The sequence below is a fragment of the Episyrphus balteatus genome, chromosome 1, assembly GCF_945859705.1.
Source record: "Episyrphus balteatus chromosome 1, idEpiBalt1.1, whole genome shotgun sequence".
Lineage (NCBI taxonomy): Eukaryota > Metazoa > Arthropoda > Insecta > Diptera > Syrphidae > Episyrphus > Episyrphus balteatus.
The window spans coordinates 13,280,283-13,295,455 of NC_079134.1; the positions used below are offsets into that span (position 1 = coordinate 13,280,283).

At 29.8% G+C, this 15,173-nt stretch overlaps 1 pseudogene; it reads right to left on the reverse strand.

Moving 5' to 3' along the window:
- Positions 1 to 4,072: 4,072 nt before the first annotated feature.
- Positions 4,073 to 13,576, reverse strand: LOC129907067 (hydroxysteroid dehydrogenase-like protein 1; annotated as a pseudogene).
- Positions 13,577 to 15,173: the final 1,597 nt, after the last annotated feature.

Sequence of the window (15,173 nt, forward strand, 5' to 3'; positions counted from 1 at the left end):
AAAATGCTAAAACAATTGTCTAAGACACCATTTTGCAATACAACAGGAAATGACAAATTTGTTATTTCTTTTCTTTGAGCTGAATAAATTTTGGCAATTTTACATAATGCCCAACGAAACAATGAAGAAAGGGACATAAAATTTGAAGTTTGGCTCTACAAAGATATTCAATTGATATGAAGCCATCTTACTATTATTGTGTTTCCTCATTAACAAATTTGAAAGGAAAAAGTATTACATAATTTTAATGTTTGAAATATTTTAATTTGTTCCTAAAAAAAGATATGAAAAACTTTGTTTATTTGAACCTCTTTTTACTTTTTTTTAAATGAAGTCCAAATAAAAGATCAATTAGTCATTGGAATAATAGGTTAAATAAATGGTGTTTTTTTAACAACTCCACGTCTCAGACTACAAATCTAATGTGGTTGTGACCATTCTTGCGTTGAATCGGCATGTCTGTCTGTAACATTGTATTACTCAGATGCGTTGACCACTTTCACTGAATAGATGAAAATTGATTAGGTTTCCGTATGCAACATGTTGTATACATTTAACGATTTTAAACAAAAAATAAAGTGTACGACTGGGTTGTAGGTATTTGCTTCAAAACTCAAAGTTGCAACATTAAATTAAATTATATTAAAACTATTACTTTTTTCAATAAATTGAGTGTCAAGCCATTTTTTATAGTAATTAATTTAAAAAATAAAAATTGGAAAATCTTCAAATCCTTCAATAAATATTTGCTACGCGTCGGGTGGTACTAGCTCGAGAAATGTGTACAAAAAACTAAACTCGCAGTAGTTTTATTTGAAATTTGACTAAAATATTGTGTTTAATTTTTCAACGAAAGTGGAATGTTTGTGTTCCTTTATATCGAAAATAAAAGTAAATAATGTGCACGACTGGGTCGCACGTACATCTTCTTGCTGCAGTTCAAAGCACTTTTATGTTAGCTTAAGCCCAGTACGCAGATCGCGCTAAACTAAATTTTATCTCGACAATTTTTATCTCTACACGCGTTCGCTAAAAGCCAAGATAAATTTAAATTTAAAAATAACGGCTGAATCACAGTTTCATTTACTTATACCTGCTTACATTCAATATTACATACATATTTATTTTTACCTGGAGAATACCTTTTTTACGCTCTCATTTTGTTTTGTTCCTCTTCTTTTACTATATTCCAAGGTTTTTTTGCCTCTTATTCCTTGCAGCAACAACAACGACCACAAAAATGTCAAAATTTGTCTGTGAAAAAATGCGCTGAGCATTATTTCGCGAGCTAAATTGAGTGGAGACTTTTTGCAAAAGTAGTAGATGACAATTTGAATTTAGCGCGTGAACTGCGTACTACCTGGCTAAAAATCCTCGCTAAAATTTATCTTTGGAGGAAATTTGTATGAAAGATAAATTTTAGCGTGATCTGCGTACTAGGCTTTACTTGTAGATTTTAAGAGTTGCCTCTATATAAATTTTAAAGAAATTTTGTTGATATTGGGTAAGAGCCAACAATTAGGGCATTTTGTTATTTGAAGAAATTTGAAGTTTTTTGAAAAAAAAAACTGAAAAACGCAGTTTAGTCAAAATCGTTCGAAAAATTTGTATGGGAGGTACACTTTCTAAGCGATGTAGGGTAGGATGGTATAAGAGTGCGCGGTTGATAAGAGTGCGCATAGCGATTTTCTACGGTTTGAAAGGGAATATAAGACTGAATACACTTATTTTGGAAAGATCTACGTGAGTTTGATCTGCTGTCAAAATTTCATGTAAATGTGTTTGTAAACAGAGGTGCTAGTTAAGTTTAAGTTTTTTAGCACTTTTTTTTTCCAATTTTTCTTGCCAAACAAATTAAATTTTCCGCTTAGCAACAAAAAATAAAAATAAACAAAGTATTTGACATTAAAAAGTCAACAAAAAGAAACATTTAAGGAACACGTAAGATTGGTCATAAAGTGCATTGTGAAATACATACATATTCTTCGATTACATGTCTGGACGTGTAAGAGTGCGCACCATGATGATGTATAAGAGTGCGCGGGTTAAAAAAGCAGTAAATGCTATCCAAGGCTTCAAAATAACTGGCATTTGTCCATATACCAGCAAACAGCAGCTAGAAAAAGCAATTCCAACCAAAAAGAAACCAAATACAAGTTTTACAAAAAACAAGCGAATGAAAGGAACTAGGAAATATTGAAATTTTCTCGGAATTATTAATCGAAGACTAAATAGATTGTTCCTCGTGCAAGGAGTAATGGGTCGATAAATAGTCTGTTTATTTAAAGATAGGCAGTTTTATTTGCGACTTTTGTGCGAACTTACACCTGTACGCAGCTGCGCACTCTTACAAACTAAGCCGCGCACTCTTACACAATAGGATGTATAAGAGTGCGCAAATTACTTAATGTGGTATTTTGTTTATAACTATTGAATTAATAAATTTTTGTTACCAGTTTTAAGTTTTTTTCGTTGCTTTGATTATAAACTAAAAACTATATATAAAAAAAGTAGTTAAATTCTTCTTGTTATTGTTTTATTTGGTGTTTTCTCTAAAATGCGCACTCTTATACCACCTTACCCTATATAAAAAAAAAAAACAAATTTCAGAATTCTAAAAAAAATCATCTGTACTGTACCAAATTTGAAGACAATTCTTCCACGCGGTAGGCTGTGGAAATGTGTACAGATTGACGCACAGCACACGGACAGAATTGCGAGACCCACTTATTTGGACTTCTCCATTATTGTAATGTTGGTTTTTATTAAAACCTCATTTTTTTTTCTACACGAAACCAATACTTGTCCCTTAGTGCAAGTAATATAAATTATCATATTTTTTAACTAGACAAAATAATTAAAAATATAAACAAAATCTAAGTGTACAAATTGTGTTAAATTTCCAAAGTAGGTCAATGAGTTTGTTTTGTTCTTATTTTTGATAAACTGAAATAAACAAGAATCAGTTGATATGAGTGGAGGCGGAGTAGATGATTAATTAAATTAATCATTGGATTTGAGTAGGTACAATCATAATGTTTTATGTAGGGAAAGTGGGGGAAAGACCGTTTTTCTTCTATGTTGTATGATACAAAATATAGAATAAGTTGCTTTTCGTATGATCGATCATCGGTGTATGTGATAGTTCAGTTGGTTAGCGATTATAATTTTTATATTTGTTATATTTGAGTTTTGCTAACAAAAAAAAAAAAAAATGTTACGCATACACCACAGTGACCCATTCATACACACGTCGTCCGATTCGTCTTAACAGCTTTAGAAATGTTTTTAAAATATAACTTAATCGAGATTACCTTATAAGGGCTATCTTCTGTCGAAAAGGTGCGTATTTTTTTTTTTAATTTCTAGTGTTCTTTCTAATGATAACGCTTGTATACACCGATCTAAACGATTCTCATGAATCAAAGGAATTAGAAAAAAACAACCGCTCTTTTTGAAATTTTCATTTTTGGTGTTGATTGAAAATTAATTTAAAATGGATAAATATTTTTTAATTTATTTGTTAAAAATATTTTTGTTTTCTAAATGGCTTTAATAATTTTTATATGTATTCTATTTTTAAATGCATTTTTCTAAAAAAAAATAACTGGTCTTTTTTTTTCCTAAACCTTTTTTTAAAGAAGAAAATTTAAGAATCGTAAGAAGTTGAACTTTAAGAGCAAGAACGTGCGACCCCAATTCAGTGGGTGTTTTCAAGCACAATCAGAATCATTATTTCGTTTGAGTAAAAACAAAACATAAGCTATATACAAATAATACGAATAGTAAAAGGTTGTATTGAATTCTAATATTTATAATGTATCCATCATTGCAAGAGTAATTTTTGAAAAATCAATAAAAAGAATTCAAATTGAAGATTATATCTATTGAAGAGGCTTGTATTTTTCATAAAAATACCACTTTTTTAACATTATAACTTCTAATTAAATATATTATTTGTTTTTAATTTGTAAATCTAAAAACAATTAAAGATTAACGCTACCACAATTGAACTTATTGTTATACAAACCGGCATTCACTAAATTTGTTTTGGTCAAAATGTTAAGAAATCTAGACATGAAATCCGAAATGAAAACAAAATCGATGCGCATGCCTTTGGTTGCAGCCAAAACTTTATTGGAGACTTTACATTTTTAATGAACTCTACACAATCCAAGATCCAAACCAAAATGCAAAAAAAGCTCATTGCCATACTTACGAAAGCTAAAATTGTTTATTTAAATTTTACAATTCAAATGTCATTATGTATCTACTTCTACATAAACAATAATAAAGATTAATTTTATATTTTGTTAAAATTGTACTAGGTAATACTTATTAATTTGTCATATTTAAACTATTTGTTTGATGTTTTTTTAATGCTCTTGATATCCATGCACAAACTAAACAACGTCCTCTATATGGAACAATACTTGCTACGGTATTCTAAAGTACAAAAATATTTATAAAAAAAAATGAGATAAACTATGTAAGATCCAATTTACCTGTACAGCATGCCAAAAATATCCAGTTGATTGTTTTGTTCTTCCTAAAGTGAAGACAGCCCATCGAGCGTATGTTTCTGCGTTTGGTATTGTTAGCCCTCCACGCATTATCATTAACGAATATGAATTTATCTTTGTCACAATGAAGTACGGAGACAATAGTTGAATAGTAATATTGTAGTCAGCGACTTCGTATTGTAAGGAATATGTAAGACTTTTTATGTAGGCCTGGATAAGTTTTAAGTTAAACCAAAACAAATTGATTAATGGGTGTTATTTATTTGTTATGAGAACAATTATGTTTTAAAACAATTATCGAACATGTGTTGCTTGCTTAAGTTATGAAGATATTGTTGAGGTTTTTTTTACAATAAAAATCTTAAATAAACTATCAATTACAAGATTCTTTGGTTTATCAACGATAAACAGATCACAACAAAAACATTACTGTTAAAAAAAGAGCCAAGTTCTCCTATGTTGAAGTTATGCTGGCACAAAAAGTTCTGAAATGTAAAAGTGTACCAAGCTCTAAAGCTTGGCTTTAAATTTGTATAAATAAAATGTTTATTGTTTGCTTGGCAATTTTTCAATTAGCTTTAAAAATCGGTAATTTTAAGAAAAATTGTCAAGAGCAAAATCAACATTTTTATGTATACAAATTTAAAGCCAAGCTTTAGAACTTGGTACACTTTTACATTTCAGTACTTTTTGTGCCAGCATAACTTCAACATAGGAGAACTTGGCTCTTTTTTTAACAGTAATGTTTTTGTTGTGATTTCACTACTTTTTGCAAGGTATTGCTATAGAACTTAAAATCTCTATAATTGATGAACACTCTGAGAAAATGGGCGGTTACCACGCCCCTTGTCTAGATTCTCAAATTAAAATTTTTTTTTTGTTTAAACTACCAGGTCTACCATTCTACCAAATTTTAAGGTTCTACGACAGTTAGAAATGCTCTATAATATTTGATGAAAATTCAGCAGAAATGGGCGGTTGCCACGCCCCCTATCCAAAATTCTCAAATTTTAAATTTTTTATTTGGTATAACTTACTTTTTTACTAATTTTCGATTTTTTCCTTTGTATACACCACAAGTCCTATCACCATGTAAAATTTCAAGTTTCTACGATAGCGGAAAGTTCTCCATAATTTTGAAGATCTGTCAGTGAGTCAGTGAGTCAGTTACGGTTTTCGCGATTTTTGAAGTCCTATATCTCAGAAACTACTCATCGTAGGAAATTGAAATGGGTTCGGCCAGCTCAACAAATGTAGTGAGTTTGAATATTCTGGCGTCTTTGGTGTGGAAGTTAGAGGGGGTCGAAAATGGCCTGAGTTGTTTCCTGTAAATAAGGGTGTAGTGCCAAAGTTGCTAGAGAACTTGGCTGGGCACTAGAGCTGTAGCAAATCGTATGTATTCGTCACTAAAATGCGGGTATTCACTTCAGTAACGAGTAACGAAACGTTACTTTCTAAACAGTATCGTTACTCGTATGTTTCGTTACTGGGTACTGAAGTAACGAAACATACGAAACGTACGAGATACGAAACATACGAGTAACGACGCGATTCCAGTTTCAATACTAAATCCGATGTAAGAGATACGAAATGAAGTGATACACTCAATTTGTCGCATTTCGCATCTCGTGTCGGTATCGTAACCATAGTCAGAATACTAACTGCAGATAATTAACTGGAGTTTACTTTTGTCTCAATGAAAACAGTTAAGGTTCAATAATAATCATTGTGTTGTCGATAATTTACAGAAATATCAAAAGAGACGTTTTTTTATTTTCTCTATTTGGCCGAAATATGTATATCCACGACACAACCAATCTGTTTATGGCCTTGGTGTTAATGGTATTGATATTTAGCTTAAGAATGAACAAAAGTTTTTTGGTTTTTCAAAAAATTAGTTTATTTTCGGTGCAAAATGTTCACCACAAAAAAAAAAAAAAACAGAGAAAACGAGGTTTGAAAATCACTCTCAATAGAAAAAATAAATGAAAAATTGTTCGACATGGTTGTATTGAAGTGTTAATATTTCGAGATCTGCGCGTTGTACTCTTGAAATAAAGGTCTCTAAAGAATTGTGATATGATTACTGAACGAATATAAACAAAAAACTACCAAAGTTTTGTCGGAAAATTTGGAAAAAAATCAAAAAAGTTTCCACGTTTGATTAAAAAAAACGAAAAAAATTCAATATAGCTACCTTTAAACTCTTATTACATGAGAATCCCGCAACTAATTTTAATGTTTATGACCTTAAAATGTAGCTTAGATTATAGAAATTGTTTTTGTTTTTTTTTTTCAAAAAAAAATTTTTTTTACACCCTTATACCAATGTACGAAACATACTTAAAATACCAAACATACCTACGAAACGTATCAAATACATGAAATATACGAAATGTACGAAACACACGAAGCATGCGAAAGTAACGAAATATGCGAAACATGCGAAACACCCGAAAAATCCGAAACATACGAAATAACGAGTAACGATATTATTGATGCGGGTACTAGTATCAAAAGTAACGTATACATGCGGGTACTCATTTTGTCGTTACTTTTACAGCCCTACTGGGCACTACCGTGCCCCTTGATAAAAAAAAATTAAAAAAAAAAATATTGTTTTATTTTTTTTTTAATTGACTTTGAGCACTCTTTTATGAGAGTAAAACTTAACTAAACAAAAAATAATAATTCAAACTGTGATGCATTAACGTGACCTTGGTGTGTAACTTATTTAAAGTTGGTTTAAGTGGTCTTCAAGTCAACACAAATATTTCTGGAGAGTCTGCATATATGAAAATGCAAATATTCTAAAAGGTTTGTATTCCGATGAGACTTTATTAATTTTAGGAGTTCTTATAGTTATCTAATAAAGCAATCAATTGATTGCATTTGTTCAAAGTGGTAAAGATTATGGGGGGATAATAAAGCTTTGTTATTGCAAGGCTGCTTTATTTAATATTTAAAATAAAATTTTTCATGACTTCACACGAGTACCTACGATTAGATCTAAAATAAAGATTAATACGATTATACATTACACCTACAATTATTAAGATTAATATAACAACAACAAAGGCTATCTAAAAAAAATTTCTTTTTCAAAAACATTATACATACATATGTATATGTATTGATTACACAAGTCGGCAAAAGACAAAACAAAGTCGGGAGCAAGAACTCTGTAGGGTGATTTTGATTAACTTGAGTGCGCTGAATTCAAAACTGTTTATAGATTTCGCTATAAAGTCCCAAAAACTAACTTTGAATTAAATATTTTTTGACGTTTGATCCAAAATATATGTAGTTTAAGGTAATATTTTACTTTTTTTCATCCAAGTCAGGAGTCGAAAACTGAAATTGATTCCAATGTGCTTCAAAAAATAATAAGTTACCTTAACCATCAAGATTTTCAGATATCATACATTTCTTTATCAGATATCTTTTAGAAAAAAATTATAAAAAAAAAATATACATGTTTAAGACGATAAAATATAACTTTATAAAATTTTGACTTCGGATATGGTTTGGTTCAAGCTCTATATTCGTTTCCGACCAGTGTTTTTCAACAAGAGATAGCCTTTGTTGCTGTTTGTATCGAAAACAATTAAATCCATTTAAAGCGATACAAAAAAACTTAGATGCATGCCGGTATCCGCGCTATCTGCGCTTTTTCTGAGAAAAAGTCCATAAGTACAGTTTTTTTAAATGCTCACGAAAAAAAAATTGAAATGTGAAAAGTTGGGTGAATTTGACTGCATTATTATTGGCAGATGGTGATGGATTTGTTAAATCTTTTAATCAGAAATGGAAAATCTATTGTAAAGGCAGCAAAATTTTGTGTTACCTACCATATTTATTTAATAAAATTGCACTGTGATCACTTTTTTCTGAGAATTGGCCCTGAGAATGTTATCGCTATAAATGGAGCTCTTTACAAAATATTAATATAAATGGGATATCAGCTCTGGACTAAGAACAATTTAAAAAAAAATTCAAAATATTTTAAAATTTAAAAATATAAAATTTAAAATAAAATAAAACAATACGACTGAGCTAAGCTTGATAAAAGCTTAAACCTTAAGAATTTCTTTTTTATACTTGCAGTGATACTGCCTGTGTAATCAATTTATATTGAAGGTTTTGAATGAACAACAAAAAATTTGTTCATCTAAGAATTAGGTTCTGTGGCTGAAGGTTTGCATTACAGGAAAAAGTAATTTTTTTACTGATTGAATTTGCATATTTATGCTATTCTAGTTCCCTCAGACCAAAAAAATTTTTCTAGTTTAAATTGGTACTAAGAGCGAATAAAATGAAGAGCGAATAAGTTGGTTGATATAAATTGCGAGCGTTAGCGAGCAAGAAAATTTTTGTGAAGAAACAAATCTTAACCATTCTAAGACTTTATACAAAAAATTATTTCGCACAATTTTATATATAAAACATTTTATGTATTGAGTTCTAAATTAAATCGGCAATACTTAAAAACAAAAATTTTAAATAATCCAAGTTGTTTGGCATGAGCTAATTATACTTCACTTTAAAAATTATGATCCTAAGTGGGCTGTTTCTTTATTCACCAATATTCCTATTGAATTGGCTCTAGAATTAGTTGAACAAAGTTGGAATATTATCAAAGATCATACAAGAATTCCAAAATTAAAATTCTTAGAAATTTTGCGATTCTGTGTAATCGACAACAATTATTTGGAATACGATAAAATATTTTATCAACAAAAACAAGGAGTTCCTATGGGAAGTCCTGCTTATCCAATATTAGCAGATATCGTAATGGAAGCATTATTAGATAGCGTATTTGATAAAATTCCAAATAAACCAAAGCTAATTACAAAATATGTCGATGACATTTTTATTATTCTCAAATCGAATCATGTTAATTCAACTCTAACTGCCTTAAATTCCTTTCATCCAAAAATTCAGTTTACTGTTGAGTTGGAAAATAACGGAGAACTTCCTTATCTTGATGTGTTAGTAAAAAGAAAAAATAATAGATTAGTATTTGATTGGTATAAAAAACCAACATCTTCAGGTCGTCTTATTAATTTTAATTCAAAACAGCCGAAACATGTTATTATCAACACAGCTAAGAATTTTGTCAACAGAGTATTGGATATCAGTGACATTGTCTTTCGTCAAAAAAACATAAAAATAATTACCATTTACTTTCTAACTCCTTTCCATTAAACATAATAAGAACAATATTGAATCAATATTTCAATCCCTTGGTTCAAACAAATTTGGTAACAAATGTTACACAGTTTTCATACAAAATTATTCTATACATTCCCGGTCTTTCAAATAGAATTTTAAATGCCCCCATAAGAAATAAAAACAATGTACGTTTAGCTTTTAAATCGTCAAATATCTTAAGAAGTTCATTGTTTTCAAATTTAAAAGGTGAATTTTCGAAAAGTGAAAGATCAAATATTGTCTATAAGATAAAATGTCTAGGTGACGGAATAAACCATTGTCCTTCCGTTTATGTAGGAACTTCTATGCAAAAGCTAAAAAATCGTTTAGTTGGTCACAGATCAGACATAAATAGCGGACACTCACAAAAAACAGCATTGGCTTTACATTGTATAGATGAAGGACATAGGCCAGACTTTAACAATGTTGACATTTTACAGACAGAAAAACACTATAGTAAACGTATGTTATTGGAAATGTTGCACATTTTAAATACTAATAATACTGTTAATAGGCGATCAGATTGCGAAGGACTGAGCAATATCTATAGCCAGTTTGTCCATAGAAATATTTTAGGCTAAATTTTATATTTGACCTGATTTCTGAAGATCGTGTTTGATTTTGAAAGTCAAATTTTGATTTTTTTTATCAAATGTGAAATTTAGATTTCATTATTTTGAAATTCGATTGATTGAAACGTCTTTTTCAAGGCTTCAATTTTTGAATTTTGAAATATTGCAAAAATATAAGAAATAAAAAAGAGATAGCAGAAAATTAACCAAAACAAATTTTAAGAAATATCTTAAAATTTATTATTTTATAATATTGTAAGTATAGATTTTAATTTAGATTTTTTTTTTAGTCCATTTAGGATCATAATTTTGATTGAAAAAAGGTCACGAAAATAGGATAAATTATACTTCACTTTTAAATTTAACAATAAACTGAAATTGTTCAATTTTATAATTTGAAACAAAAAAATAACGAAATGTTGTACATACAATTTTAAAGTTCAAGTGACCTCAATTCTAAATTTATAAAGCGTTTCGCCTACTTAAAATAAAAATAATTTTAATAATTTTTTATTATTTTTGTTATTTTTCTTCGTTATTAAATGTTGTACATAAGTACTACAATACTGAATAAATGGATACATTAATTTTCGCTTATATACTGGATTTTAGCTTAACATAGAACAAAAGTGGGTAACAAGCAACTGAAGATATCTCGGACAGTAGAAAAGATGTCGGAAAGATTTAAATAGATTTAACGGTAATATTTCAAAAACGAGATGTGGTCGAATAAGTCTGTTAGTGTCCGACCGAAGCTTCGGATTTGGCCTTCGGCTTCGGCCGAATTCGCTCAAAAAAACAACATTCTGCCAAACGTTCGGCTTCGGCTATTTTAGGCCGAAGTTTTGGCCGAAGCCGAAGGTTCTCTTTATTATATCGAGCATCGTACTAGGCACTGGAAAAAATTTCAATTTTTGAAATTTTTGAATATCTAAGAAAAGATTGCAATTTTTTCTTCGGTAGGTATTCAAAAATTTCAAAACAAATAGTAGCCGCCGAACAAAATTTCAAATTTTGAATTTTGGAGGAGAATTCTTGACTTTTTTTGCAACCTTAGGCTTCGGCTTCGGCCGAACATTTTCTTTCAGCCTAATAATTCGGCTTAGGCTTCGGCTTCGGCTTCGGCTGAAAATCGACCTTCGGTCGGACACTAATGTCTGTCTTTGGATTCGAGTTCGGCACACCGAAACCCTTTGAAAAAGAATAGTTTAGTCTGGGCACCAAAAACCTTGCATAAATACTTGTGGTATTTAAAGGGTTCTTTAAAGAGCATTTTAAGATGTTAGCATGGTGCTTACCAAAATTTGTAATGGTCCAAAAAAATTTTGTTTTCCATTATAAAACTTCATCACCTTCTTTAACGATACAAAATTGGTAGAGACTTTAAGGTAGATTTTCAGATAGGTAATCAAATAACTAAAATACAAAAACAAACCATTTAGTGCTGCACATATTAGACTTATGTATATTTGTTTATAATATATATCTTTTGATTTTCTGAAAAAAAATTTCGGGGGGGGGGGTTAAACCTCATAACCCCCCCCCCCCCTAAATACGGCTATGCTTAGAACACTACCTTGTGTTACCCCAGCCACTATTTCCCTAGACTCTGAATAATCATTTCCGTTCCTAATGCTGAAAATTTAGTTCTCTAGATATACTCTAAGAATTGTTAAGTCTAGAACTGTGGGACTTTACTTAATTTGAATTTGAGGGCTTCGTGTCATACTTTGTCAAACACATCTAAAAAGATAACAGAAAAAAATTTCTATCTACAAAAGCTTTCTCAGGCGCTGGAGAAATATTCTCTAAAAAACCTTCGATATTACAGGAAGAAGTGAAGTGGGTCCGTCAAGTTTCAAGACCATCATAACTTCTGCGATTTTCCATTGACTTGAAATATATTCTAACCTAAAAGTTGCATTCATTATTTAAAGGAGGTTTACTGAATCTTTTCGTGGGAGTATTCTAAGAGTTTCTATAGTTATTATAATAAATTGTTATCAGTGAAAAATTCTTGCCGAAACATTTTTGAAAATATCTATTATTATCTAATAGTAACTTTTAAGACAAAATTAATGTACGAGTATTACTCACCTTAGACGCTGCATATATGGCACCATATGGCGCTGCTTGAGACTCAGTAGCCGAAGAAACATTAACAATTGCACCTTTTCCACTAACTTTCATTTTATTGATCATCATGCGGCACATAATTGTTGCAGCGCCAATATTAGTATTCATAACATTCCAAAGTACTTCTTCAGGAAATTCAGACATTTCATCAAGTCGCCCGTATGTTCAGCCGACATTATTAACTAAAATTATGAAATATTTTAACTTTGTCACTTCTTATATAAGTTGGTGTTAACATACTTAGAATACCAACAGGAATCGATTCTAATTCCTTGTTAATATAATCATAAACTATTGCACCTTTGGAGAAGTCAGCTTGAATCCATTTAGTTTGTACTCCATATTCATTTTCTGAAGAAAATGTTTTAATTTTTAATATCAAAATAGAACATTAATATTACCAATCTCTTGAGCACAATTTATTAGTTTCTCTTTGGATCTTGCAATAAGTACAATATTTATTCCTTTTTTAGCTAATTCCTTGGCATAGGCTTTTCCAATTCCATCAGTTGATCCTGTCACAACTAAAAAAAGTCATACAACCAAATCAGTTCACTTTTTTCACCAAAGCCCTATGCCATATTACCCGCCCATGATCCAAATTTTGTATATAAGTCCAATTTATTTCCAGGGTCAAGGTAATCCTTGATGAGAGATACTAAAATCTTCACTCCCGATAGCAGGTGTTCATATAAAAAACACAATAACACATAAAATCCAATAACACTTAAGAAACATGTCCATATTGACCATAAAGTCCACTTTTCATAGTAATAAGTACTCATTTTTTTAAATCTAAACAAAAATCCAAAAATAAACAACAAAGATTTATTTTTTTTGCAAGAATTTTCTACGATAAGTTTTACGCTAAAGATGTTACATGTGGGAACTCATTCCGATCACTACTTGTGAACTTACAAAGTCAACAATTTGTTTGAGCTTCAGCCAACAGGGAAACACTTAGCGTCAGTTGTTGCCAATATTATGGAGAGAATGATACCAGAATACAAATAGGCTTTAATTTTGTTTGATAACACTAAAGGTACAGCGTTTAGTAACGCAACTGTATAAAAATAAAAACATTATAATTTTATTTTTATTATGATTCTATTTTTGGGATCAATATTTTGAAAAGTGAAAATTTCAGCACATAAACAAACTGTCAAAAAAATGGGATTTGATTTGAAGTACCTACCACTTGACAAGAAATAATCAAAATTGAATAAGAGTGAATTGAAAAAATTCAATCTTAAGGAGTAGAAGCTAAAAATAAATTTGCATATAAAGAACCTAATGAAATATGACTAACCTAATTCTTACTTAAAAAAAAAAAAAAAATAAATGAATTATACTTTAAAAAGTCATTGGAATACTTAATAATATGCGCAAAAGTATGCAAATAATTTTGTATACCGAATTCAAAACATACATTGCAGAGTTCACAGTGGTGGCATTAAAATTGAAACCACCTTATGAATAAATTGAATAATTTGTATTATTTTATTTTTATTATTGAATTATTACTGAAGCAAATTTTATTTTTAAGAAAGAAGAAAAAAATTGTTTTCTGTTCCAAAATGTGTCTGATTTTTGGTGTTAGTTGTTATTTTTAATTTTAATTCTATTTTAAATATTTTTGAAGTGCTTTAAAAGAAATCCTGTTAAAAAAATATTAATGTAGGGGAAAGGTGCGGACAGTGAGACAGTGCAAACAGTGAGACAATCCATTTTTCTCTTTTCTGAAAATAAGCACAGTAACGCTAGTTTGGGTCAAAACGTTTATTTCCCTGTCTGCGTCTTTTAATTTTGTCCCGGCTTAATTAAAGCTGTCCATTTCCCTACACCGTAAAATATCACACAAAATCAGGTGAAAGTAGTTTTTGGAGTGTTGTAAAAAGAGTGTATAATACAAAAAAATCTGGTTAGTGGAGAGAACTTTTTTACATATGTATTATATTTATATGTTCTTTCATAAAAAAATATCATGTAATTAGAATTCCTTCTCGTTTTTTATAATTTTATATTTTTCCGAAAAATGACAAAAAGTAAACAGTGAGACATAAGATTTTTAAAAAGCAAACAGTGAGACATATACATAGTTTTTAAAAAATCTATTATTTTAGAATGTTCAATATGATTTCGAATTGTTTTTTCTTTCGTTTTTTTTTTGGGGCTTTTTGTTATTTTTATTTGAAAAAAATGGGTTAAAGTAACATAAATTAATTATTTATATGTATACTTGTCAATTACCTAATTATTTGACGTTTTCGTAAATTTTTTGTTTCACCTAAGAATGTCTCACTGATCGCACCCCTTGCAAACAGTGAGACGTTTTGACTTTTTCTACATTTATGTCCAATGTGATGCTCTTTTCATATAAAATAATGTTAAGTATACACCACAGTGACCCGTAATTCGTTGATTTGTCATAAAGGATGATTATAATAGAAAAAAGTATCCCAACTATTATATTTTGAAAAACTCTGTGGATTTTTTTCATGATGAAAAGTTTATTTTTGTTCGGAAACTTCATTTATAAACCTTAAAAACTATTTTCAGTGGTCTAAGCCTTAAATGAAGCTTAAAAGCCCCTAGACATTTCCGAAACCCATGCGCTCCGAACCTACCACAGTACGAAAACAAAGGCTTTAAACGCATTTTTTTCGAAACGTGTTTTTTTCCGCGCCGTGCAACATAACTCAAAAACTAATGAAGCTATGGACTTAAA